A 6,136-nucleotide genomic window follows, 5' to 3' on the forward strand; every position below is an offset into this window, starting at 1 on the left:
TAAGGATTCGACACACTGAAGACGTATGAAAAATCATGTTATACAAGGATAAAACAAAACAGTCACTTGCATGTTTGTTCTGAGCAGGTGAGCAGGTTGGTTGTGCATCTGCTGGCTTGAGATTTCTATGCGCAGCGTGAGAGCTTGAGAAATGACCCAAAATCACAAGTCTCACACAAAAACCCTAAGAGCTGGCAAACCTGGTGTGATGACTTAGGCATGCAGTTTGCACAGCGCTAATTACTTGGCAGCTACATTACATCACGCCAGGGCAAAACTCAAGAAGCAGTGTTGCTAAAATAAACATCATGGCTGATCAACTACATTTGATCAAGAGAGGAATCTGAATATCTGATTTTTGGCAGAATCATCAATTCAAAGCTGCACTATATAAGATTTTATAGGATTTAGTGTCTCTGGAACTCAGTCAAAACTTGATGATGGTTGATCCTTCTGAGGATGTGAAAGAATTAGTAGTGCTTTGCAAATGATATTCATTATATATTCTTTTTTTCTTGTTGTTGTTGTTCTTCTTCATCTTCTTTGTCTGCCAGATTTTTATCCACTTACTGATTCTGCAGTTCAAACTTCAGAATATTTGGTTTGATTGAGAATGCTTTTATAACTTTTTTGAACAGACATATGCTTTTCATACAATGATAATTAAATTATGATTTTTTTTTCTCCCTTAGGAATGAACGGGTGGGGGTGTGCACAAAGATGGCAAAGATACAAGTACACTAGTAATAAGGCAAATGGCATACCTTAGCAACCACCTACCGCCACCTGGGATACAATGACAACCACATAGCAACCCTAGCAACCACCTGGAACACCTGAGCAACCATCTAGCAACCACATGAAACATCTGAGCAATCACCTAGCCACACCATAGCGAACCACCTGCAACACAATAGCATCCACCTAGCGACACCCTAGCAACCACCTGGGACACTATAGCAACCACCTTGCTTAAGCAACATCTTGCTTAAGCTGCGACAGTCACTGTATTCATCAGTACATTTATTTTGCATTTAAGACCTAAAACCTTGAGCCAGACCTTTTTTTTTGAGCCTGCGTGTGTGACATTAATACATAAAGGTGTATGATGTGGTCTGAGAAACTCCTATGAAATCCGACCTGATGACTCGCCTTACAGGCTTTACAGGGCAACTTACACGTACACCATATTTTAGCCTTTTAGCCTGTTCTTATTCTTCTGATGCAGTAATGCTACTTCTTTCCATTTTTAGTTTTTTGGGGGAGATTTTTTTCCAGTTTTTTCCCCCAGTTTGATTGTGTCCAATTCCACCAACTAGCTAGGTCTCCCCCAATCACACCATACCACCAGCTAGGAGGGCAAAGGCAAACACAGGCTGCTCCAAGTCATGCGAAGCACCACCGAATCTTTTCAAACTGTCCCTAATGCAACATCATTGGACAGCTGAATCCGCTAGAGGAGGCTAACCACCAGCTCTGTTACACCAGGCTAGCATCGAGTGATGGGGGGAGACAGGGGGCCATCCATCCCACCCAGAGAGAGCGAGGCAACTGTGCTCTCTTGGACTCCCAGCCACGGATGGTTGTAGCATCACCGGGAATCAAACTCGCAAACTCCTGATGATAGGATCAAAAGCTTGTGCCACTCGGGAGCCCTACTTCCTTCAATTTTAACAAAAAAATCTTACATTTACGTAGTGCAGCTTTAAGGTTTCAAATAGGATTAGGAAAAGGAAGAGGAATATGTGGAAAAGCACAGCAGAGAGACAAAAAACACAATTTCTTAAACTCATTGTGTTCTTTGTAAGCACCAGAGGCGGAAGAGAAGATAAGATGTGCAGTGTACGTTATGGAACCATACGTGCTTTGCAGTCCACAATACCTTTCTCCTTTAACAGCAGAGGGAAAGTTACATGCAGGCCTGAATGCTTCTGGAGATAAAGCTTCCCTCGTTCTGTAGAAGGTGCTTTTGGAGTTATCTTGGTGGAAATTGCTGAGCCTGAAAAGCAGTGCTCCTATACATTCTGCTAATAGAGTTCTGTTATCAATTGTTCCATAGCCATTCAGCAGAAGCCTGGACAAAAACCTTATGGTCTTATGGTCTAGTCTGAAGTAATGGGCACAAAAATGTTTACAGAGCCATGAGTACAAGCTTCAACTGATGCATGTTCTGCCCATGGTTAGCAAGATTAGCCAAGCTAGCACAAAGTTAACTAAACTGCCTAGCCTGTTAACATTTCACTCATGATGTAATTTCACATTAAATGTAATTGTTGTTATATTTAGTATGGCAAGTTATTTTTCTTATGGGACAATTTTTTCTTGGTTTAAATAATTATTTTAAGGTAAAAGTGTTAGCAGTAATTCCTCCTACTCAAGTATATTAATGGGTTTGTGGGTTTCTTTGGTCACTTTTTTTCTCATAACACTCTGTTTGGAGTGAGTCTCTGAAAAAACTCCGTTTGGAGGGTCATATAACCCTAACACTTCACCCTACCCTCTATCTCAACAACAGTCGGGACACCCTACCCCTAGACATGAACATGCAAAATGGAGGGGTAGGGGCGACGGGTGAAATAGGACTGGGCCTTGATGTTAAAGCGTAATACCACAGATTCTTCAATTTTCGTGCATTTTTTGTGCAATTTTTGCATCTGCAGTTTGTGCACCCCTGGTCAAATTCCATGTTTTGTTGATTTTCTAAGTGTAAATAAGTTAACAGTAACATATCCTCTACAACACACTTGTCACATTTTAATGCACATTTACTGTTTATTTACTGAACTGGCCTGTGCCAAAGTTACTGTACATTTTCATGCTTTATTCAACCAACAAAACATGATGTTTGACCAGGTTTGTTCAAACATTTTCATGTGAAAATATCTGCTTTTTTTTGTTTGTAAAAAAGCATCACAGTAACAGTATTTGGTTGCCTCTGCTGAGTTGAGTAGACCAACTAGCTGTACAGTAACACATGACCGTCACATATATGTACAGGAAAAATGGAGGGATGATTATGTATGTAAAGAGAGAACATTCGATCATATAACGGAAGAGAGGAAGCATAAGAGGATAATGTTTCTCCTCCAGTGTTTATTTTAGTAAAGCTCTCAGTGTCAGCAATACAGCACAGCACTATAACTGGAATTAGAGAAGGAAAAGAGGAGAGAGAGAGAGAGAGAGAGAGAGAGAGAGAAAGGCAGCCAGAGAGCAAGAAAGAGAGGCAGAAGAGAGTTAAGGAGTGAGAAAGAAAGAGAAAGGGAAAAAATAAAAAGAGGAGCAAGGACAAAAGATGAAAAAGAGAGAGAAACAAGAGAATGATGGAGTGAAGATAGAAAAACAGGATTGAGAGAAACAGAGACAGAAGGGAATGAGAGAGAAAGAGGGAGAAGAGAGAGAGTCAAACAGCGAAGTCAGGGACGAAAAAATGGAGAATGAGAAACACAAATAGAGAGAGAAAAAGAGAGAAGGGGAGAGAGAGAAACAGTGAGAAAAGGAAAGCGAGAGAGAGAGAAAGAAAAAGAGAGAGGGAGCATATCAGTACAGCAGAATGTAACACTGAGAGTGAGACTCTAACAGGGGAGATTTCTATTAGATTTCATTTACACAGAAGAACACGATCAAATAAAGACTCAGCGCTCATCGTATTCATTCTTAGACTACTGTAACCAGTTCAAAGATAAAAAAAGACAAGCTAGAGGTGCGTACATCATCAGGAAAGCTGAAGGTAAAGCCACAGAGATCAGTGTAATGTCATAAACTTTAGATTCACTGGTCAGGGCACATGCATCAGGGTCAACTAGGGTGAAGGACAAAGGTCAGAGGAAGGCAAGAGGTCAGAGATCAGAATGAGGCAAATTCAGGCAGTAATACACAGCTGCAGACACCACTCTCACGCTCTATCTCCTCCATCCACCCATGGTCCATCAGGATCCTTCACAGCTCTTTAAGTTTCATGTGAACATCAAGCTCTCCAATTTATTTTAATTGAAAAATCACTAATGAGTCGTTTCGTAAAGGACTAATAAATATCATGATAATACACATTTTCCTTGCTTTTTTAAAATAAAAGAGTTTGATGTAGTATGTAAACATTTCAAATCTTCAAAATCTGTCCATACAGTTCATATAAGAAACTAAGCTGCAAAAACAGCCCGTTTGAAAGTTATTAGTTAATGCACATTCCAAAGTAATTAGCAACCACCAGAGATATCATAGCAACTACCTAGCATCACCCTAGCAACCAACAGAAATATCATAGCAACTATCTAGCAACACCCTAGCACCCAACAGAGATATCATTGCAACCACCTAGCAACACTCTAGCACCCAACAGAGATACCATAGCAACACCCTAGCAATACTCTAGCACCCAGCAGAGATATCATAGCAACACCCCTGCACCCAACAGAGATACCATATCAACCACCTAGCAACACTCTAGCACCCAACAGAGATACCATAGCAACCACCCAGCAACACTGTAGCACCCAACAGAGATACCATAGCAACCACCTAGCAACACCATAGCACCCAGCAGAGATACCATAGCAACCACCTAGCAACACCCTAGCCCCCAACAGAAATATCACAGCAATCACCTAGCAACACCCTAGCACCCAGCAGAGATACCATAGCAACTACCTAGTAACGCCCTAGCAACCTCCGGAAATACCATAGCAACTAACCTAGCAACACCATAGCACCCAGCAGAGATACGATAGCAACCACTAAGCAACACCCTAGCACCCAGCAGAGATATCATAGCAACCACCTAGCAACACCCTAGCAACCAACTGACATACCATAGCAACCACCTAGCAACACCCTAGCAACCTCCAGAGATACTATAGCAACTACCTAGTAACACCCTAGCAACCTCCAGATACCATAGCAACTAACCTAGCAACACCATAGCACCCAGCAGAGATTCGATAGCAACTACCTAGCAACACCCTTGAAGCCAGCAGAGATACCATAGAAATCACCTAGCAACACCCTTGAAGCCAGCAGAGATATCATTGCAACCACCTAGTAACACCCTAGCACCCAGCAGATACCATAGCAACTACCTAGTAACATCCTAGCAACCTCCATAGATACCATAGCACCTAACCTAGCAACACCCTAGCACCCAGCAGAGATATAATAACAACCACCTAGCAACATCCTAGCACCCAGCAGAGATACCATAGCAACCACCTAGCAACACCCTATCAGCCAACTGACATATTATAGCAACCACCTCACAACAACCCAGCAACATCTGAGAACTGCTGAAGCTGCACAATCACATTTTCTTCAGGAAATGCAGTTTTCAAGTTATTTCTGTGACATATATCTGCCTATTCAGCCTACAGCAGTTTAGCCCTGCCCACTCATGCTGGAGAAGGTTTCAGCCCAACCTGCTTTTTGATAAAGCACAATACTGGACAGCCAATCAGAATAAAAAAAGAGCATATTTAATTATAAGCAAAAAAAAGAGGTTAGTTCAATAGTTATGTATAAAAAGAATTTTAGTACATAAACCTGCACAAAAGGACCTCATTGAATGAGCTGTTTTAAAGCTTTAACAATGCCTGCATGTTACGTCAAACTCTTTTGTTTCAAAAAGTGGGGAAAATACGGTTTTCCATGATAAGGTCCCTTTAATAGTTTGAAATGAATGGTCATGCATTTAATTGTTGTAGCTAAAAGCTAAAAGCTAATGGTAAGATAATGTAAGATAAGTCTCTACTGTTTAATGTACTGATAATTTAATGAGATGATTCTATCATTACTACTATTTATGTTATTTTTTATCTATAGTCTAATGAACTGTACTGCTTTTGATACATATATGATTATTATTAGTTACGCTTAGATTAGCTACTACATTATTAATAACATTAATACTAGCTAGACAATTATAAAAAAAAAATAAAAACATAGTAAGACCACTCATATATGGTGTAATATAAGTACTTAAAGGGGAATTTTACGAATCTTAAAAGATTCTGCATTACTCAACCACTGAGATGTAAACAGAGTGATTCAGAGTGGTTTGGTTCGAAACAGTTCAGATTTCTTTACAGTGGTGGTGATAGGAACCAGGGGTCGCCATGACAGCCACACAAATAAAGACATCTTATTTACT

The sequence above is a fragment of the Colossoma macropomum genome, unplaced genomic scaffold, assembly GCF_904425465.1.
Source record: "Colossoma macropomum unplaced genomic scaffold, Colossoma_macropomum, whole genome shotgun sequence".
NCBI lineage: Eukaryota > Metazoa > Chordata > Actinopteri > Characiformes > Serrasalmidae > Colossoma > Colossoma macropomum.